The sequence below is a fragment of the Podarcis cretensis genome, assembly GCF_951804945.1.
Source record: "Podarcis cretensis genome assembly, chromosome: 3".
NCBI classification, from domain to species: Eukaryota; Metazoa; Chordata; class Lepidosauria; order Squamata; family Lacertidae; genus Podarcis; species Podarcis cretensis.
The window spans coordinates 78,661,768-78,685,531 of record NC_137172.1 but is presented as its reverse complement, the minus strand read 5'-3'; the positions used below and the strand labels follow the sequence as shown (position 1 = coordinate 78,685,531).

The window sequence follows — 23,764 nt, the reverse complement described above, 5'->3', positions numbered from 1 at the left end:
TCGGTTGTTGTTTTTTAAATGGGAAATACAGTGAGGAGGACACATGAAAAACATTTTTTACTGTGCTTGGAGTTTAGGAAAAGAACATAAAGATCTGAAGATAACCCCCTGCAAAATTGAGACTTTTTCCCTTGGTGAGCATTCTGACCTTATATAAAATAAAAACATCTTTGGATGTGATCCGAAACTTTGTTTTGATCTTGCAAACACACGTGGAAAGTAAATCATTTTGTGACATTCTTGTAACATTGTAAGATTTAATGCAGTACATAACTAACACTTTTGCTTGTGTTGTATTTTGCCTAGTTTTTATTTTAATATTATACTCCACCTTTAATTTTTTAAAAAACTTACATATTGAAAGCCACCCAGGAAACTGTATTTTATGAGGGACAGAGAAACCTAGAAAATAAAGAAAAACAACCAATATCATAGTTCATATCCTAATTTCATTTATTTTACTGCAGAGGAATCCAAATCTATACAAGCTAAACTTAATATGGAATCTAAGGGCATTATGTGAGAGATTTTTACATGTTCAATATGCTGCCTTTTCCTCCATCAGCTGCATAAAACTGCACTATTATTGTTTGGGACGACTACTTGTGCAAATGTTTCCCGGCTTAGGTCAGCCAGCCTATTTAATGATTTGTCTTTATGTCTACAATTTCGCTTCTGCATAAGCTGTTTACACACCGCGGTTTCTGTTGTGCTACCCCATAACTGTGCTGACCTGTGAAAACATTCCCCACCCCCTCATTTTCTTACTATATCGATCACATTCCAACTGCTCCTTAAAGGGTCAAAATTAGGTTTTCATTTCAGCCCACTCAACGCCGTTGTCTTTCCCTTCTCCCTGTCTATCTGCCTGAGTAAAATATCCACGCATCAGTAAGAACCGGTAGATTTGGCAAGGCTTTATTCATAAGGATTCGAGCAGAGTCATTCTCCAGTTGTGTTAATTGTTGCACTGGGAGGCCTGTGAATGGTGAATGGGAGCTTGTTAACTTGCTAAGCAGCTGGTCAGCAGGGTAGTTTGATTCCAGCAAGGCTCTTGACACCTCTGCCAAGGGTTATTGATACCTCACACACCCCAGCTGAGACAGATTGTTTTAGTCCTGCCTCATATCCATAGCACAGTCTGTAGTTAGAGGAATAGTGATTGACAGCTCACACCTCCTGGGCCCTTCTTACTACCAGACACAACATCTGCTATGCCCTGTGGAGCAGTGAACCAACACACAATGAAGAACTGTTTCCACTATTGTCAGGGTTCGTTTTCGTTAACCCTTTCCGACTTCTCTCTGGAGACACACAGGGTTTTTTTTAAAAAAAAAAAATCATTATTATTTCCTATTATAATCGTTCACACTTTTCTCCCCCAATCTAGAATTTCATCCAAGGCAAGATTGTTATTTTGTATCATCCTTATGTAATCTCCTTTGATATTCATCAACAGCATGGATTTGGTGCTTTGGATAGTTCCACAACCAACGTTTGTTTAAAACCTTACTGTTGTGAGGTTGCCTTACAGCATCGGGATCTGCAGTCTGATTCCTAGGGGCAAAGCAGTCGCGAAGAGCATTTTGTGTGGATTAATCACAGGGAATTTCTCTGAATTTCCTCCGTATTAATCAGGGGAAGCATGTGAGGGGCTACTCCACAAGATAATTTCTGAACTTGGGTCATGATTTGTTAAAGGGTGAAAAGTAATTATCACTCTTAGACATGGGAAACAAAAATGAGCTTGGAGTATATTTTCCAACATATACTTTCCAACATATTTATCCAAGGATATAGAAAGTGATTTTATGGCTGATTATGTAAAAAAAAAGTTTAATTAAGAAAGGGTCTCTCTCTCTCTCTCTCTCTCTCTCTCTCTCTCTCTTTCTTTCTCCCTCCCTCCCTCCCTCTCTCTCTGTGTGTGTGTGTCTGTGTGTATCTACATGCACCCACACTGAATTACAAAATGCAAGAACATTTTGTATCTTCAGTATGTGAAAAATATGCCACTGTGCATTTTTAAGAGTTCCAAAAAGCAAGTCCTGGCTTAAAATGAATTTGACATCTTTGAAGAGCTGAAATGCTACAGATGTTTATAAAGGAAGTGCAACTGTTGTTGCAACTTACTTTGGAACAGATGTTACTCTATCTGGAATGCTGATTTGTATTCATTGCATGTGTATAATTAGAAAGTATCCAATTGTAAATCTCTATGTAAACTTTTGGGGCCATGTAGCAGTGTCTGAAAGTGTGTTTTTGAGCATTTTAGGCCCTGCATTTTTGCTGTGTCCATTGTCATCACACTGTCATATGTCAGAAGACAAATTTGTTTGGCTTTGTTATCTGTATTTACAGTGCCATAAGGATATGTTATGCTAGAGAAGAACTAATAGTATTATTTATTATAGCAATGTAATTAGCAATACTGCTATTGCTAAGCATCACTATAACCTCTTGTCAGCATCGTGTAACTTTATCATAAGTCACTGCATATTTTATATCCCCAAAGGAGTTATTGGCTGGGTTTACATGATGCTATCAAACTGGTACTCCAGTAGATTATATTGCTATACAAACAGAGTGGTTTAGTCTCTGCTACCTGTAGCTGGGTATTTTCCTCCATCTCCATATAAAGCCAAATTTCTCACATCTGATCAGAACTGGTGCACTCTGGATCAGGAATCTTTCCAAAAACAGGACCTCACAAAATGGCAACTAAGAGAAATGTCCCCAAAGAATATTTTCTGTTGATCAAAGATATGTGTTGGATAGCTCAGTTGGTAGAGCATGAGGCTCTTAATCTCAGGGTTGTGGGTGTGATTCCCATGTTGGGCCAAAGATTCCTGGATTGCAAGGGATTGGACTAGATGCCCCTCATGGTCCTTTCCAACTCTACACTTCTGTGATTCTGTTATTCTAATTGCTTATCACTATGAAGCAGAAAACATGTTTGGTAACAACAAGACTGATCAGTCAAAGGCTAGAAGCTCAAGCCTGAAGAATTCAATCCCACTGAATTCAATGGGATTTTGCATTCCTGGTGTCAGAAGTCAGATACTCTAATTCAATGATTTCATGCATGCTGTACATTGTTAAAAAATAATGATGATGGGCTGCTCAATTTATGCATGGGGTAATCAGTGGCCATAGAGGTTGGATAGTCCTGGGCAAGATATTCATTTGAGCCTCTTAATGGCACAAAAGCAAGTCAGGAATGCAATTTCATTTACGTAATTCTAAACATGAAGGTGCATTGAACATAAGGATAAATGTATCATACATACATTGTAGTTATTTTTATTACAATTGGAGTGGAGAATGTTGCTTAATACATTACATAACATTAACCTACTGAAAATACATGGATAGAAGTCATAAACAAACAAACAAACAAACAAACAAACAAACAAACCATGACCTCTATATGTGATATTCTCACTTAAACAGAAACAGCCCCCCCCACCTCAGCCCCCCACCCAAAAAAACAACCCATGTTAAGCAGTCTTACAGCACAGAATAGTGCAGGTAATTCCGCCCCCGCCCCCGCCCCCTTGTAACTCTCAAAATGATGTCTCACCAGATGCAGCAGGTATGGTGAGAATAATGCAGTCCTTCTGGGTTCCTATCAGAGGTTAACATCTGTTTCCATCCCAGCATCCCATAACAAAGAGGAGAGTGGGCACTAGGATCCCATCATACCGATTCCTCACTAGGATCCATGTTCAGTGCTTGATCCCCACTTATAAGAACCACTGCCCAATAAGAATGTTATTTTATCAGTATGGGCACTGTTAATCTTCCCAGTGTCAGAAATGTGATATTTTACTTTCCCTCTATGTTTAGAACCTCTGGGCTTGTTTGCTACAAATCTGAGGACTGTGCTTTTTTTTTTTTGGGGGGGGGTGATAATATTCTATACCCTTCTCCAGTCACAGGAATTTGGTTAGCATTATATGGACTTGTGAGAGGGGGCGATTAGTATATGTATAAGCGTGGTACTCGATAATTCATGCTAAGCAAAGACTTACTTAATTTACATCACACAGTCTTCTGACTCAATAACTCTGGTTATCAATTTAATCTAGCATCTTTTGATGAACCAGCTGCTTGAGAGGGGAGTACAAGAAACCTTGCCTTTGGCAATTAGGGAATAACATACCCATAGCTAAGCTTCTTTCTAACTCACATTAAGTTAGCTATTTGCCTGTGTCCTGAAGCTTAAAATGCTCCTGCACAAGCAAGGTATCTTATGTTTTGATAGGCAGAATGTTAACGGAGGCACCATGTATTTACGAGACACTCCATGTCACAATTGTTGTTTGATTCCCATTCCTAAAGACATTCTAGCTTCTGTCATGTACGTAATATGCATTGGTTTTGTGCTTACCATCAGCTGACAACAGGAGTCTGAAGTGACTTTTCAGCAAGCGGCAAAAATGGTCCCTTTCACACAGATAGCAATTGACTGAAGCAAATACTATCATAAACTGAGCTAGCAAAGTATAAATGTGGGTTAAAAGTAATAAAAGTGTTGCAATATAATAGTAAAGTCTGCCTGAGAAATTAGAGCTTCGAGCTTCAGGGGTGGGCCATTTAGAAATACACAGCTATTTTTGATTTGCTTCAGATTGTGTGCTTCTGTGAGGGGTACATATACCCTCCGCTCTGAATCATTCATTTACAGTGGGTGAAATAGGATGCCTGGCACATGTCCCTTATTAATCCTGCTTAAAAGGGGACTCTACTCCAAAATGAGGCAGACTCAACATGCTCATGATGCTGTTCTGCGGAGTGCAATGGTGCTGAGAGGCATTGCTCCAGCCCAGGGTCTACAAATAGAGCTACTAAGTCTAACTCTTGTTTTGAAATATAAGCCTATGCGACTCAGAAGTTAGCCTCAGTTGTATGCTTGTCCACTCAGTAATGTCTCACTAAATTCAATGAGTCTTACTTCCAGGTATGTACAGTAAGTGGGCAGGATTACAGCTTAAATTCCAAGAATGCATAAAAAAGGTAAAGGACCCCTAACAGTTAAGTCCAGTCGCAGACAACTCTGGGTTTGCAGCGCACATCTTGCTTTGCAGGCCGAGGGAGCCGGTGTTTGTCCACAGACATGTGGCCAGCATGACACCGAAACCAGAGCAGCACACAGAAACGCCATTTACCTTCCCACCAGAGCGGTACCTATTAATCTACTTGCACTTTGATGTGCTTTTGAACTCCTAGGCTGGCAGGAGCTGGGACCGAGCAACAGGAGCTCACCCTGCCACAGGGAATCGAACCGCCGATCTTCTGATCAGCAAGCCCAAGAGGCTCAGTGGTTTAGACCACAGCGCCACCGCATCCCACTGTCACCTGTGTCCCACTCCAAGAATGCATAGGATCATACAAAAGTTATGTGTGCACAAAAGTTCTGTATATTTTTTTATATAGTGCCAACAAAGCCCTATGTGGTATATTTCTGCAGCATTATTTTATGATGATTATTATGTAAGTATAGATAGCTACATGCATTGCTGAATGCATATAATACGCAAGAATTGTTCATATTCTTAGCGGAACTGTTAAAACTAAATTTGTTTCTTGTCAAGATTAAGGAGCAATGCAGAAATTAGGGGGTGGGAATCTGTGCCGACAAACATTGAGATTTCTTTTTTCTTTTCTTTTTTTAAATCCCATTCCTGTATTTGGTTTTTCATGCCTATTCAGTTTTAAACACTGACATATACCTTGGTTTATAAAGAATAAGTTTCTAAAATGTTATGAAGATCATGATTTAAAAGCCTGTTGTTGTAAAGCACTCTATATTTAAATATTAAAAATTAGTAAATATTCTGGGATTCTCCTAGCACAGTATTCAACCTCCAATCGGTCAGTTTCAGAGTCTCTAAAGAAGATCTATAAAAGCATATAGAGTGTGAACAGAATATCCTAATCTCTATTCATGTCTTCCAACTTTAATCAGTGTAATGTTTCAGTATCTTCCAGAAGTCTAGTGATGGTCAAGTTAAAGACTGTATAAAAGTCTGTTAAGAAAATGAGATTCTGAATGGTTTTGACAATGGGCCGCATTATAATAGCATTTAAATCAACCATGGACTATTCTAAACCAGACTTTAAGACTGTGATAGATCCATTAGCTAACATTTTCTACTTCATCTTAAAATAGACATAGCCTTAGTGCAATCTTCTATAGCACATTCCGCCTGGCATTAACCATGATGAGCATCTGGAAATGACACTTAGTTCAGCAGAGAGCTCACTCCACTCCTGAACAATGTGGACTAGTAAGAACACATTCCTACACAGCCTCACACATTGCCCTCAATGGACCACATCTCCTTTAGGTAGATCTGCCCCTTTTGTTTGTTGAGTTCAGCAAGACGGGGCTTTCCCTCCTTGCCTAACTGGTGCATTTATCCTACTTTCAATGTCACTAGTTAGCCTCATGTAGATGCAACAATAGCCATATCCAGAAACACAGTACCCAATCTTCCTATGTTTATTATGAGGCCAGAAAGACCTGTATACACACATATTTCTTTCCTTGTGACTTGGAACCCTAGAAAGAGAGGGACAGAATAGTTTTGGGGATAGGGGGTTACAATTTGTATCCTGTCTCAAGAATCCTATGGGTGCTAAACAGTGCTTTTTCTGGGGGGACGCAAGGGTACACATACCCTTAAACATTTTGTGAATCTAAGTTTGGCCTCATTGAGGGGCAGTATTTCAATATGAGTAGGAAAATGAGAGTACACCTAAACATTTTTTAGAAAAAAAGAAGCACTAGTTCTGAATCAATTCAGATTGGCTTAGCCAATAAGCCCAGCTATTCTGCAGTTTTCTGGAGAATCTGATCCAAGCCAGATGAGCCTGATTTATATGAACACCATTATGTACGATTAAACAATTAATCTATTTTATTGAAATATTTTGCAATGGTCCATATCTCCCTTACTGGCTTGATATGTAGACACTTTGGTGTTCCACTTGGTCTTCAGAGCTTCAAACGAATACAGAATTCTTTCAGAAATGGGAACTGTGGGTGCCATAGCTTGACACAGCACATGGAGCAGAGCTAAATGGCTCAAAGAAGAGGGGCTAAACAAATCGAATCTGGACACGTGTGTGTAGTGGCCACCATTATCTACCCTTCCATATGATGCTAGGGCATTGTGGAGGATGCAGAATGACAGCCATGTTGACAACACTGTTGTTGCCAGTTGCACTGCATCGCCACAGCTAATGATGAGCCCTACAATGAAGAAAGTGCCAGAGAAATTCAGTGAAACTGAATTTTCAATTTCTCCGCTCACGAATAGGGTGGAGAATTTCAAGAGGACTTTATCACATAGCTCTAGGGGGAACAGTTGGTAATCCATTTTGATGAGTTTAATAGAATTCAGGATCTAATCCCACCCTATCAGAGGGACATCCAGCAGGCACCAGCCCAGATGAGACCCCAACAGTAGAAGGACCTACTTCCTTGAGAATCATGCACGTTCCTCAACTCATCCTGACTCTAGGAATCCAAGGGCGAGACTGAAAAACATATAAAAACACATTAGAATTGGTAAAGGATGAAATTAATTCTGTGTCTTTCTTCTTGGTACGTAAGGAGTGTTAATTTTTTATTGTTTTTTGTTAATTGCTATATATTGTTTGATTTGGTTTTCTGTTTTGTTATGTTTTTAAACCACTAAAGCATAATGGTATAAAGCATATATGGTATATATACTGTAAATTTGTTGTTGCTGGCAGGAAGGAGGAACTCCTCTAGGAAAAGAAATTTGCCTAAAATATTTGATACCTCCTTCATTTTTTCTTCCTTAAAGGCTAATGTCCCCCTACCCTACCCTTTGAAATTGGAAAAGGTGACTGCATTTTTAATGCAAAATGATTGTTAAAGAAAAATGTGTGAACATGCAAGATCTTTTTTGTAAAAGTATTTTCAAAATACTTTTCCCACCATGGTTATAAAAAAGTACGGTATCTGGGGTGTTTTTTGTTTTTTTTTTTAAAGAAAACTCTTTTTTCCTTCTCCACAATACCCATTTCTAAAATGTAAACAAAATCCAATCTTACAGAATTCACATCTAGCAGATGTTGATGGGTAAGCAGCTGTTTACCTATGGTATAGAAATTACAGGGATATGTAATGTAAGTTTGATGTCTATTGTATACATAGCTAGTTGTGTATCAAATATTTAATACGTGATATTCTTTGGGATTTGTTAGCATCTCCTTTAAAACTTGCCTGCGGCAGTTACAAGATGGAATGTAAAAAGTGGTTTTGATTATCGTTTTGGATTGTCACCTTGACAGTTTGGGTTGGGTTTTGTAGGCAGAAAAGAAAGAAACTCAGAGACATCCTCTCCCTTGCTCCCACCTCCACCTCCTGCTTTGCATCCTCTCCCTACAGACAATGCTCTACAGAAATCGCTCAGGAGCCAAATAGACATGAAAGGATTACCAAGTGAAGTTATTTGAGGGGAGCCTGATTCATTATTATTATTGAGAGACAGGAATATTAAAATGACTGGCTACATCTCTAAGCTATTCATTCTGTTGGAACGCCAGTAAGACCTGATGGTCGTATACGGCTGCTGGCGGAGGGCAAGGAGTAGAGGCAGTGGGGAGAGGAAACAGAGAAAGGAAGGAGGCAAACATTTAGTTTTTAAACAATTCTGAATAAAGAAGAATTGATCAGTAGGTTGCAATGGCTGCAACTCGCTCTCCTTGTTCTCCTTGCTAGGGAGTGAGTTTTGCACACACAGAGGTGGAACAATTATATCTGTATACCTGCTTGTACAGATATCTTTTCAGAGCATTCCTGGCTGCAATCCTATACAGTGGTATCTTGGGTTACAGATGCTTCAGGTTATGGACGCTTCAGGTTATCGACTCTGCTAACCCAGAAATAATACCTTGGGTTAAGAACTTTGCTTCAGGATGACAACAGAAATCACATGGCGGCAGCGCAGCGGCAGCAGGAGGCCCCATTAGCTAAAGTGTACCTCAGGTTAGGAACAGTTTCAGGTTAAGAACGGACCTCTGGAACAAATTAAGTTCTTAACCCAAGGTACCACTGTATGCATGAGAATATGCCCCATTCAATTCAATGGGGCTTACATCTCTGTAGATATTTATGACTGCATTGGTGTTTTGATGCCTGAGGTAATTTATTATTGGTTTGTTTTTGAAAGGGTAAGAATCAAGCATCCTAGCATGGGACTTGGATGGGGGAAAGCAGGTTAAAAAGACATTTGCTGGAATCTTGGGGCTGGCTTTGTTGAGGTAATGGTGGACGAACAGAAATCTGGAGTGATAAATAACCACTAAAATGTGGGGAAAGAGTTTGCAATTTCAACATAACATGAGCACCTTCTTATGAAGTTTCTAAAACTTATTGAAGAAATCTTAACTGATTGACTGTAAGAATTTTAGGTGATTGGTCCCTGTCCCCCCATTAAATAGTAGTTCCAAAACAAACATCATACTTTTGTGTATAGAGCATTCACATGTGTGTCCCAGCTAGTGTCAACTGGGAGAAGGTGTCTTTTTTCTAAACAGCAATAAATTTATACCCACAGCATGCTGTTCTGGGGGTTATGCTTGCTGCACACACACCTAGGCTAATTTTGGGGGTTGTGCAGATGCACAGGAAGGGGGTGAGGAAGCCCCATCACACTAGCAAAACTCACTGTGTCAACTTCCACTTGCAAGACTAGTTAGTTACATCCCATTCATATAGTCTGTTTTTTCCTAAATAATTTAGGCTTCAATAACTATGCTCACTTATCTGAAGGTAAGTCCCTTTGAATTCAGTGAGGTTCACTTCTGAGTAGATACCTTAATACACATCCATACTCTCAGTGGTTAGTCAGATTCACCAAAGACCATGGTCCACAGGCTTCATTCAGGTGGTCCATGGTATATCCGCACTAAATATTCATGTTGTTTTTTAAATTTCTTCTTTTATTTCTTATATCGTATTACAGTTGGAATTCTGTGGAATGCACATTGTAATACAATAAGGTGCAACACAAGAAATAAAGGAAGAAATAGTAATGCAATTGAAAATCATACAAAACCACTAGAATGCCTATATTACGCAAATCCACTTGAAAAAAACACGTAAACGTTATAGGCTGTTTAATAACAATTGTTCATTCGAAAATCATACAGCACCCAGCACAGCACATTGTAATTGCTACAACATCAGTTTTCAAGTAGTCCGTGGGATAAAATGTTTGAATGTTTCACTCTGATTGTCCCACAGGCTTATCCATGATGCTTTAAGGTTGCTAATCAATTATTTTATTACCCACTTAATTACTTAGTAATCTTTTTTTAAAAAATTCTTTTCGGTTGCCTGTATTTCTACTGTTATTTCAAAACAAAATTCCATGCTTAAAATGAGAGAGGAAGACTCTCTGTGATAGTGTATGCCAACTGCAGGTTTTTAAAAGCACTTAAAAAAATATATGCCTTGTTAATTTGTGATCTTTTTTTAGCTGATCAAAACTGTTTTAAGTGATTAACTGATTTAGTATTACAGTGCTAAATGCTTACATCTCCCCCATTGAAATAAATGAGACTTTAAAGTGTTTTGCTTTGGCTGTATTTTTCCTTTAAATTCTTTCCCAGTTATCTGAAATATCTTAGCTTCTGGGTTCTTTGTAACAGACACCATTGCATCATAATAACTCAGGCATATTATCATGCATCTTTACATTGATTTTGCATATAGCTCTACCCTGAAATCCACATGCTTTTGTGAAGCATACTCTCCCCCCATCCCATATAAGTCCCTTTATTATAGCAGTGCCAGCTACTTCAGCTATCGTTAAATGTCTGTCAGCATTTCCATTCTAAACCTTATTTTCAGGGGATTTATTTCCTAGATATTTTAAGTCACATCCCTCTAGGTTTGCCATAGAAATTCATAACATAAAATAGGTGTCAATTTATTTTTCTTTTATTCCACCCCCCTACTCACCCCACATTCTTTCTGAATGACTACTTCCATACAAAACTGTAACATGGCCTTCATAGGGGTTGACTGGGCATTTTGTTCTATGGTTCCAGCTACGCACACTATGATAAAAAGACACATTGCAACATAAAGAGGGTGAAAAGGGTGCACTTCGAGTTATAGAAGAATGCTTGGTTGTTTGCAGTTTTGCTCTTAACAATTTACCTTTTTAAAGAATGCATTAGGGCCACAACCAAAAATAAATGTCAAGGTCACTGATAATTAAAATACAATATACTCAGAAACAAGTTCTGCTGAATTCAGTAGTGTTCTCCGAGGTAAGTGCTCACAGGATTGCAGCCTTATTTCCGAGAATAGTAAGCATTGTTATTTATAAAGGCTAGGCTTTCTAAAACATCTGCACAAAACTACAGTTCCTAGAATTCTTTATACTGAAAGGTTCTAAACAAGTTACACATTAATACCTGTTTGCAGGGCCCATTTTAATGCTGTTTTGCAAAGGGCCTTGCAAAGTCTGGAAGCTACTACTGGGACACAAACATTGTCCAGACACTTACCCAATGAGTTTATTAACAGAGAGCCTTCTAACAATAACTTTATGGGGGCTGCTCCCCACCCCCAAGTTGATGGGTTTTGCCATTCACATGGTGTGCGTGCATGGTGTCATGTGATCGATTATGCAGGGCGGGGCTTACCTGGGTCCCCCAGTGTTTTATTCAAGTTGCCACCCCTGGTACTCAGATCCGGTTTCAAAAAGAACAATTCTGATAGGATCCTAATGTCAAATGGATCAAGTGACTTGAGTTGGCCCTGTTATTCAGGAAGCATCGTTTGGTTTGCAGACACATTGTTTTCAGATGACATACCATTTATTCACAGCCTCATTCCTCACCAGTCTGAAGTGGTTAAGTTAGGACAGAGCAATCTGGATTCTGTCGAGTCAGACCATTAATCCATCAAGTTCAGTGTTGTCTGCTCAACACTGACTAGCTGTGGGAGGTTCTCTAGGATTTCAAATGTAGTGGTAGCTTTGTTCCCGAACGGCTTAGTTGTCGAACAAATTGGCTCCAGAACGCCGCAAACCCAGAAGTAAGGGTTCCAGTTTGCAAATGTTTTTCAAAGCCGAACATCCGACATGACTTCCGCTTGAGTACAGGAAGCTCCTGCAGCCAATTGGAAGCTGCGCCTTGGTTTTCCAATGGTTTTGGGAGTCAAAGGGACTCCCGGAACAGATTAAGTATGAGAACCAAGGTACCACTGTAGAAGTCTTTCTTTGCCCTACTGGAGATACCAGGGATTGAAACTATGACCTTTCACCCACAAAGCATATCTTCTACCACAAAGCTACAGCAGCCATTTTACCGTATTGCTAATAACAGATGTAATTACAGATGCAATTTAACGGAAGTAAGTATTTTCATCAGATGTTTAAAATTTAGTTTAAAACGCACTGTCCATGTTATTTCTACTTGATTTGTTTAAACCTCAGTTAATCGTATACAGTGGTACCTCGGGCTAAGAACTTAATTCGTTCTGGAGGTCCGCTCTTAACCTGAAACTCTTCTTAACCTGAAGCACCACTTTAGCTAATGGGGCCTCCTGCTGCCGCTGCCCCACCCGAGCACGATTTCTGTTCTCATCCTGAAGCAAAGTTCTTAACCCGAGGTACTATTTCTGGGTTAGCGGAGTCTGTAACCTGAAGCGCCTGTAACCTGAAGCGTCTGTAACCTGAAGCGTCTGTAACCTGAGGTACCACTGTAGTGTTCGTTTCCAACCAGACTGTTAAAAAAGAATAGGCTAGATTGTATTTTATTCTTTTTTTATACAAGAACGTCTGCCCTGCCCTGCTGGTGCCCATGAGCCACTCAGGATGGCTTACAATAACTTAAAATTGTTGTCAAAATATAAAGAAAAGGCACAAGTGAAATATATTAAAATAAATTTAAAATGTGACATTAAAAAATACAGCCAAGGGAGAAGCTACAGATAAAACATGACTTTTGCAGCAGATATCTGGCAGGCAAAAGCCAACTGGAATAAAAATATTCTTTAATGACCAGTTCCCTGCCATTAGCACTCTTCCTTCTGCCCACTGCCCTTGTAATGACTGATCCTCAAAACCTACTACTACACTAACCCTTCCCCCATATTTACAAAGTATTGCAGCAGGAGAAAATGATGGCTGGCATCTGTCTGTTTCAGGAGACAATGGGGGAGTGTGCCTTTGGGGGTGAAGTCAAACTGTTGGAAGGTTACAATGCCTGTTGTGGCTGTAGAGACTGATTTGGGAGAGACATGTTTTGTTGCAGCTGGGGCAGATGAAGGCAGACACCATGGTGTTTCTTCTCTCTGTGCTCCTCCCAGCAGTCATTTCTCCACTGGGCACTGCTATGGATGCATGACCTGTATCCCAGCAAAGCAGGCATTGTACATTGATGTTACCTGCAGCAGCAAAACCAGATGCCTTTATTGGCCCCACCTGCAACAGAACATGTCTCTCCTGTATTGGTATCTACAGAAGGCACTGAAACACTCCAATGGTTTGACTTCACCCTCATTGTCTCCCAAGACGGATGGGTGCCAACAATATAGTTGAATGTATAAGTAGATTTTCATTTAGATAAACCTACCCATTTGTGAAATCAAAGCGATTAATTGACTCACTGGATTATTGAGACAAAGAAGAGAAAAGATAAAGGTAATACCTTTTCTTAGAACAATTCAAATTGATTAAAATGTTCTGCAAGCTTCTGAAGCATGCAAGATTCTTTGTTGAGTATAGAAGTTAAAAGCCAAAATGAAAGGAAATGAATGGATCTGTGTCCTAACAGATTTTAATTATATTACTATTCAACTGGACTTGTCCAGAAAAGCAAGAGATTATGTTTTAGGTTAAAACTATTTTAGGAACAAGCTTGGATACTTACAGTATGTTACTTACGCATTTCTCTAGGTAAGATCTGTGCTGTTGAGAAGGTTCCCTTGTAGACTTCACTACCTTCTAAACCAAACTGGAGTGTGTTTCATATAGGGTATAGGGCAGTATATAAATTCAATCATTAATAATGTAGCAAGTCATGCTTCCACCATATTCTGTAATGCAGAGGCAGGGAATGATTTCCAGTCCAAGGTGACATCCAATGATAACCTAGGAGTGCAAAAGCTCCAAAGAAGGTTTTCCTTTTAGCTTTATCAAAATTATTTTGACTTTTCTAGATATTCCTTTTTTTCTTTTTTCTTTTGCTTAGGAAGAAAATCCCAGGCTTCTGTGAGATTTTAGTGGCAGCTCTTAATAATATCAGTAATTTAATTAATTTTTATCTTTCTGTGGCTGTAAGTTGTACAGTATGTAGAAGTGCATACCAGTTGTTCAGAAGTTCATTTGCTTTTTAAAATAAATCAATAAAACTTATTTATACACATTGTCCTTTGGCATGTAATACAGCTGATGACCACTCATCAATACGTTACATAGTTCAGCATATTGTAACTATCTATGTGCAATACTGAGTACACCAAGTTTCTGAATTACTATTCCTTTTAAAACCCTGAATGGGTTCCTTATTAAAACACACAGTAATGTTCTTAACATCAATAGATTCTGTCATAAATTAAAAAATAGAAGATCATTTCCATTTAAAAATTCAGTAAGGTAAGCAGATTCCTTTTGTGCTAGTCTCTATAAGCAGTATCAAACAATTGGATTGCTCTGAAAACATGTATAACATGTCTATGGGAAACATGTATAACATGTCTTAGGACATGGGTAGGCAAACTAAGGCCCAGGGGATGGATCCAGCCCAATTACCTTCTCAATCCAGACCACGGATGGTCCGGGAACATAGCTGTCAACTTTTCCCTTTTTTAAAATGGAAATTCCCTTATTCCGAATAGGCTCCCACACAAGAAAAGTTGACAGCTATGTCCAGGAATCAGCGTGTTTTGACATGAGTAGAATATGTCCTTTTATTTAAAATGCATCTCTGGGTTATTTGTGGGGCATAGGAATTAGTTGGTTCCCCCCCCCAAAAAAAATATATAGTCCGGCCCCCCACAAGGTCTGAGGGACAGTAGACCGGCCCCCTGCTGAAAACGTTTGCTGACCCCTGTCTTAGGACATGTATAACATGTCTATTGGGAACATGTATAACATGTCTTAGGACAGGGGCTTTCAAGTTGGGTTCATAAGCCATGAACTTTCAAAATCTTCTTAACATACCATTTCCCCAGGAATTAAATGATGTGCATAAAAAAACTGTGCATACTCAAATGGGAGTACTTTATGTGCATGATACATAGAAAGGGGCATGAAGTTAAATGGAGAAGATCCTAACACAGGTGGAATCTTCCTCTTGCTCACCACTAACAAAACAAAACAAAATGAATGGTTGGAAATTATTCTCGAAGAGGATTGTCATTGATCCCTACTAGATTTGTGAGGGAGTGACTGCCCCATTCTGCTTGAGATGAAGGGAGCTCAAAGAGAGCAACTGCTTTGTTCTCTTATTGTTTCCCTTTTCATGGTTTGGGGATGAGATCAGAGACATTCTGATCTACTGCGCTGAAAATTCTCGTGTTCATTCAGTGAGCCAGTCCACAAATTTTCTCATATAGCACCAGCATGCAAAAGGTCCCTCTGGATACTCTCTTCTAGAACTGATGCTTCATGCTGTGTTTGAGTCAGCAGCACCTGGAATAAGTTTATAGGTTTAGGGAGTTTCAGAAATATAGTGTCTGAGTTTCAGAGTCTTGAAAAACCATGGTTTATCCAGGAAGGTACATTCCACTGTAAGCCTCGGTCCCATGTGCTTCACCTTCCCTCTCCTTGCTATTGTGGCTGCAAGGAGGATATTAGAAGCTTTCCATGCCATTTTTTTTTATTAATTGCAGTTATGTCTTAGCTCTAAATCAAGGCTAAATTTAGCTACAGATTTTTGGAGCAAAAAACCCCTTCATATCTTGTGATTTGATGTTGATTCGTTTCCAGCAAGCTACAGTTAATATGAAACACAGTTTGCTAGGTTTGGACAAAATGGAAATCTGTGGTTAATCAAAAGTGAAGTGAACGATTCCTAACTCCTCTTTGCAGCTATGTCGAAATAGAGAAGAGGAAGGTCATGAATTGCTGTGTCCTATGCCCATCATAAGACATGACTGATAATGATGTCTAAATGCAACCATTTTGTGCCTTTGTGCTTGCATCTAGATATGTGCTGCAGATACCATGTCATAGTTCTTATATGCAGAAAAGGGGTTTTGTTGAGCATAAGTGCCATTCATGTTACATTTCCAGATGTCAGGCCCATAAACTAGGATGTCAGCAATATATGCATCAGGTACTTATTGTGCAATACACTGTATTGTATAAAAACTGCCACTGATGGGATTATCTTCTTCTTTGGTGGTCACTTGTAGCCATGTAAGATAGTCTTCCATGAACAGAGTCTTAACAGTGAGTCCATAAGTGACTGTGGAGGCCAATTCTGGATCCACACATCCTTCCACAGTGGGGACATAGGTTTCCGGGCGGGAGTTGATCACAGTGAGGGTTTGCCAAATGTGCCTTCCTCTTAGCTCATTTCTCCCTTTCACCCGGAGTTCATTGTTCTTCAAAGTCCATGATACCTTTGGTAAAGGCTGTTCTCCAGTTGGAGCACTCCCAGCATTAGCATCAATCTGATGTTCCTTCCCTGGCATGGTAACAAAGAGACCTACTGCCTTGAGAGCCAAGTATGAAAAGGGTAACAAGAATATTAGTGAAGCCTAGCTGTTTTACTTGAACTCATTGCATAAAGCATTGCACCAGGTTAAAAGAATAATATCTTCAGGAACTTGAGTTACAGTTATATTAAAGCAATATTGATTATTTAAATATATTTTCCTCTGAGGGAGATTTAGAATCAGCTACAAAATCTTATTAAAACAAATTCTTGTTTTTTAATTATACCCAGGCTAGTAAATTATGTAATTTCCTATGGGGATACAATTGAGAAACTGACTGTTGACATTTTCAGTTTGTTACTCTCCATCTGAACCTTTCTAAAGGGCCACTCTAAAATACAAAGGCACTGATGTTAATTTCACTACAATAAATGGACTGAGCCTCCCTAGAATGCCTTGCTGACTTTAGGATCAAGGCACAAGTTTACGCTCGTGCTAAATGTGTGTGATGCTTCTGAGTTTCTGTGTGATTACATAAGAATGCAATCTTTGATCATAGAAGCAAACATTCTATGTTTGCTCGGAAATTGTCTTGCTCAGTCAACAGTGGATGTTTCTGGGTTTGGAAATATGAGGGAGCCTTTGAGGCTAGGATTGCATCAGAGCTGCACAGGTAAGGTATCTAGAAGCTGACATAACAGGAGTCTGGAGGCTGCATGCTGAATGAATTGTATTTGCCTAGACATTTTCAAAGCCAGTCTTACTTAGAGCACATTAAAACAATCTAGTCCAGATGAGGTACCATGGCTGATTCTATCAAAGTAAGGGAACCGGTAAATGTTCTGTTGACTATGGCCAATACTTGGGTATCCTGGAGTCCTGCCAGATCAAAGAACATACCTAGGCTCCTAACATGCCTTGGGAAGGCATGCAAGCAGGATCTGTGAGCAAAAGCACTCGCCTCACCCGCCTGCCACCTTGCAGTTTGGGGACACTTGGACACTAAATCTGCAACCAAACCTCCCCCCCCCCAATGGAATTTAGCAGCAATACTACTCAAGTCAGCTTGTGAAAGGAAAGAATGGAAACAGGAGCATGAGACCTATCCTTATTTCCCCTTCCTTTCAACTTCAGCCATCTTGAGGGAGTTGTGGACGTTTCTTTCTTCAACTGCCCAGCATCCTGTTCCTCTGCTATTTTTTATTTTTAGTTTGATCACATGAAATTGCACCTGTACTGAGGGTAAAACTCTAGAAGTCTGTGTGGGAAGAGTGTGCATTTCCCGATCTCTGGAATGAGAATGGAACGCTGGCACGGTGTACAATGATCTCAGCAGCGCAGACATTACAGCTCATTGCACTCCTGGTGAGTTCAGTTGTGGATCAATCTGGAATTTAACAGGCTTCACGTTGCTACTTTTGCAATCAGCTTTTGGCAGTTCCTTGCAAGGGTTTCATGTCCTGTTGTCACTGTCCTGCATATTTATTTATCCATCCATTCCTCTCACCCACTTTTGTTTGTTGCTGAAGACAACTAATTGTTTTTAGACTGTTTGAAAAACTTATACTATCTTGTCACACTGTTCTTTTTCTAACCTCCACTGTTCTTCAGACATTCTGTAATATCATGCAGCTTGTATAAAGACATTTCAGCTTGATTCAAGTAACATATGTGCATGAGACTGGGAGAGATAGAGAGAAAAATAATTCAGATGTCATTGTTTTGTAATCTTACTTTGGATTATACAGAGATGTGTGTCATACATGCATGTATCTTCTCACTATCGTTACTGCTGATATGATGAGATATTGTTGAGAGCATTTAGGCTTAAGTTTCCTCCCCCACTCCAGCCAACAAGATTTCTGAAAACTTCTAATTTTACAGCTCTAAGCTAAACTTACAAGAATCTTGAAGAACAGTGCAGTTCCTTCATTAATTTTGTATTTAATATATTTCCCCTTCCTATATATAACACAGATAAATGCACACGCAACCATTACTATGTGAGCATGATTGCTTATCTCCATTATTACATTTATCTTCACTTGTGAGAAGAGATATAATAATTCATTTGTGGCTACGACACTTGTGAATTATCCCTCTTCACAAGAGGAGATATATGTCATAAGAGAGATCAGTTTCTATGTGTTCTTTTCCAGCATACAGGGGATTTATTACAGGGCTATTGGTGTTTATCTTGATGAGATACAGATTACTTCCTCATGGGTAATGAGGGGATCCTGTTCTGTAAGGATAAATTCCATGTTGTTAATACAGATTGGAAATTTTCCGTGTTATATGTTTCTCCATAAAATCAATTCTCAATTTTAAATCCGCACACAACCTCCTAGACACTGCTCCAGGGTCCCTCAGATTCCAAGAGATGACAACGGCCAAAGCCCACAGTAATACACAGAGCTATGGCAAAAGGATGCTGGAAGCACTAAAGATTATTTTGAAGTATTAAAAACTTGTATACTTTGTACTGATGCTTCAGTTGCATTCTAATACATCCATATGTGCATTTATGGCACTGGCTACCAGAGTTGGAACTTCTACTCTTTAGATCAGGATCCTTTAACTTCCACTACCAAAGAGCTGCTGCAGCAGAAACAAGGAATAAATGGCTGTGCACATGGGTTAAGCAACTACAGACAGACAGATTTAGGGGTTATGACCATTGACAGTTTCTCCGTTTTCCTTGCTTAACTAGGCACTGATGCTATTTTTGTCATGTTGCTCCCCCCGCCCCGAATAAATTTTATACTGCATATAGCTAGACTATCAGATAGCTGTAGTATATTGATGTTCTTGATTTTATCAATTTGCTTTCTCATTATTTCTATTGTGTTGAACCGGGAGATCCCAACAGTCTAATGTAATAACACAGACAAGAGCAGGAAAGCTAATTAATTTGCATACAAAAATATTCAGCAGCGCAGAACCCGCTGTAACAAGGCATAAGTGAAATAGGATAAAGCATAGTATTTTCCTTTTGGGGTTGGTAGGAGTATTCCTGTGGATTTTTAATCTAGCAGCAAAGAGCCAGGGCTCAAGTACAGCCAAAACATTTTTTAAAAAAAATAAAACCCTATTATAGATTCTTTAGGTATCAGCATTGCATAATGCTGCAATGTATCATGTTTCATTGTGGCACTTTCTCCCATTTGTCACTTTGCGTCACATTGCTATATCTCAAAAATCACAGCGTTTCCTCCTTTTTCCTCTTTAGGAAGGCAAATGGGCACAAAAGATCCGGCATTGAAGACAAGGATATTTCAAGGATCAGGGTCTCTGAATAAGAAGAAATTTAAATTGATATTTCAAGGATCTGCTATCCGAGAGAGGAATTGATTATTTAAACTGATCTGCTCTGAAGCCAAGATATTCAGGAAAATAAAGTATTTGCTTTTGCATTTGAACCGTTCCTCTTTAATGAAAATGTTTTTCTTTTCTTTTTTAAATAAAAAATGTTACACATTGTAGAAAAATATTTTCCTTAATTTGTTTTCAGAATTCTCATTTAAAATTAACACTGCATCACTATCTTTGATGGAATTCAACACTAGTCCATAACCAGTGTTTTTTTCTGCAGGGGACGCAGGGGTACACATACCCCTAAACATTTTGTGAATCTTTGTACTTTTGTCCATCTACTGTATTTATTTTCCCCGATTTGAACTATAAAATGGTGATTTTCTTGAGTCAAAATGAGAGTACCCCTAAACATTTTTTAGGGGGGGGGGAGCACTGGGCATAACTAACCTAGGTCCTTTGAGTCTACTTTGAGTAGAATTTAGTTGGCAACAACCCAGTGTGCTTACTCTAGAACACTTTTTTCTTTTTTAGGACTGATTATATTCACTTAGGGGAATGTATATATTCCAGTGGGATATTAGTATTAAATAAGATGTGTTTTATTTCAGTTGGGCTTCTTAACAATTACATTTGCTTAGGTTTATGATGCTGAGTAAGTTGAAGAAAAAATTCATTTAAGCAAAGAGGACTAGTGTCCATGCACACACCTTTAGGACTGAAGTGTTAAGGCTTTTGAAGACGCAGGGACTGGTTGTCCTCTTTTTCATTGGTATGTAAAATGACAGTCATAGAGATCCATAGCTAAAAGTAGAAGTGGGCAAATGTGTCCTCTTTTTTGCTCTTCAAAATATGGCAACCCAAAAAGGCACGATCCAACTCCACTCTGGATTTCTGTAGGGTTTGTTGTTGTTGTTTAGTTGTTTAGTCATGTCCAACTCTTCGTGACCCCATGGACCAGAGCACACCAAGCACTCCTGTCTTCCACTGCCTCCCGCAGTTTGGTAAAACTCATGTTAGTAGCTTCGAGAACACTGTCCAACCATCTCATCCTCTGTCGTCCCCTTCTCCTTGTGCCCTCCATCTTTCCCAACATGAGGGTCTTTTCCGGGGAGTCTTCTCTTCTCATGAGGTGGCCAAAGTATTGGAGCCTCAGCTTCACAATCTGTCCTTCCAGTGAGCACTCAGGGCTGATTTCCTTAAGAATGGATACATTTGTTCTTTTTGCAGTCTATGGGACTCTCAAGAGTCTTCTCCAGCACCATAATTCATAATTCTGTAGGGTTTACTCCTTAGCCTTTTCTTCTCCCAAAGATATCTTGCAAGGCAGCAGAGGTTTAGAATCAGAGTTTTCCTTCTCCTAGCTCGGCTACCTTCTCAGGTTGATGAGGCCCATCTGCCCCTCATTTCCTTCCACAGCACATGTAGAAACTGCATTCTTGACAGCTGGACTCAGGAGCAAAGGGGGGAAAAAATCAGAAGATTCATAATGTTGAAACAGAGAGCAGTCTTGATGCACCAGCTAGCTAAGTTGCAGTCACATTACTTTAGAGATATTAGGTTGTAATTGCATCACCGATTCTAAGTGCATGTTGCATGTGCATCCAATATTGCACCAGAGTAAGTTTCATTATGTTCTGATAGGCAATGCATATAAGCACATCTACATCTATTAGCTACATGAACACTTTGCTCATACTTTCAAGTTCACATTTGTGCTCAAACTAATAAACTGCAACCTTGAGCACAGTGGGAACTACTGGAATCGTAGGAGTCATCAACCATCTTGATTAGACTTCCCACTGGGTATATGAGTGATATGAAAACAAGCTGGCTTTGTCCAGCATTAAAAACATTATGTACTTGGGGGAAATACAGGTACATGATACTGAATGAGTTGCTTGGTGACACGTACAAAATAAAGAATTGATGCAGATATTGATGCAAAAATAGACCAATCTCCACTGAACTCAGCCCTAAATGATCAGTGTACCTCCTGTGAACTAGGAATGGGAAGGACTACATGGCCTATGAAACTGAAAGCCTAGATGTAATCTTTTCCCATGAACCTAAAGACACCTCTTGAGAAGAATGCACTAAGATACAACTTGGTATGAAGATGACATTCACTTCCAAATGTGAAATTCTGTGTTTTCAAGCATCATTGATGATTTGGTAAAAGGACCTGCAACTAATGCTTGGCATGATAATTCTGGAGAAAGAGAGAAATGAAAACTTTCTCCAATTTGTAGCATTACTGTTGTTGTTGTTGTTGTTTAGTCGTTTAGTCGTGTCCGACTCTTCGTGACCCCATGGACCAGAGAACGCCAGGCACTCCTGTCCTCCACTGCCCCCCTGTCTGGGCATATTAAGAAACGATGGTCATGTACACCACAACAAACCTTCTGGACTACGTAATCAAGTCTGGAGTTTGGGTCACCCAGAAATAGTGTGTGCTGGGGGCAGAGTGTATATGAAATGTATTCCTTTGACAAGAGTTACATCTTGGCTGCTGAATTAAGCTGCCTTCTGACATTCAGCCTGAACATGCAACAGCTGATAGCAGGGAAGGAACATGTTCCCTTGCATGGCAGATTTTGCACTTTCCCACATGGGCCCAGGAAGGTCCAGAACAGGTGGAAGCTTCCTCATGTATCAGGAATCCTTATGTGAGAAGAGTCTTCTCAGCATGTTCAGTTGAATTTGCTTAGAAGCCCCCTTCAGATCTTCCTGCTCAATGTGAGAAGGTCAGGAGTGGAGCAGGCACACCCAGTGCACCCAGGGACAAGGCTTTTGTGGGGGACCCTTCTCTGACCCATTTTTAGACTCACAGAAAGCTTTCGTTGGAACTGGATTTTCAATTTGTTAAAACTGGATCATCTTATGTGGCTACAGGAGCAGTCAACCTGGACTCTTCATTGACTCTGATGGGAAAGTTTTGACTCACATCACCTCTTTTATTAGCATCGTATTGCACTCTTATTGATAGGCAGGTCTAATCTCTGTGTTATGGGAGGAAAGTACCTAAACTAGGATCCCTGGCTGTCACCACTCCCCCATAAGCCTCCCATCTTTGCTGGCAGAGTACTGTGGTCATAGTATTTGCTGGTATTGAATAAGACTGGCTCAACATTATTATTATTTATTGAATTTGTATGCCACCCTTCATCTGAAGATCCCAGGGCAGTTCACAACAGAAAAAATACAAAATGAGAATGCAGAATACAGCATACAGAAACAAAAACAAACTAATCTCCCCCAAAAAACACATTTAAATAGTAGAAGCAATGTGACACCAGTGTAATTTCACTATGCTGATAGAACATTTTATTCTTTCGGCAGAAAAGATTTGAGCTGAAATGCACACTCACCTGGGGGTAAGTCCTATTAAACACAGCAGTATTTTCTTCTGAATAGACATGCATAGGATTGCACTGTTAGTGGCACTCCTATCCTTCTGGCAGAAGTACTTCAAGGTCAGAATCACACTAAAAGGTCATTTAAACTGATTGACTATGACTACCCTAACTCTCTCTTTTTTATAATACAGTGGTACCTCAGGTTACATACGCTTCAGGTTACATACGCTTCAGGTTACAGACTCCGCTAACCCAGAAATAGTGCTTAAGGTTAAGAACTTTGCTTCAGGATGAGAACAGAAATCTTGCTCCGGCGGCACGGCAGCAGCAGGAGGCCCCATTAGCTAAAGTGGTGCTTCAGGTTAAGAACAGTTTCAGGTTAAGAACGGACCTCCGGAATGAATTAGGTACTTAACCCGAGGTACCA

At 39.6% G+C, this 23,764-nt stretch overlaps 1 long non-coding RNA gene across 1 annotated transcript in view; it reads left to right on the top strand.

Annotated features, from left to right (window-relative positions):
• The window catches only part of LOC307213678, a 140,035-nt gene extending 119,952 nt beyond the window's left edge, over positions 1-20,083 (top strand). The window contains exon 5 of the long non-coding RNA XR_013837629.1: positions 19,896-20,083. This is a non-coding gene — a long non-coding RNA (uncharacterized lncRNA). The remainder of the gene's footprint in view (positions 1-19,895) is intronic.
• The last annotated feature ends 3,681 nt before the right edge of the window (positions 20,084-23,764 follow it).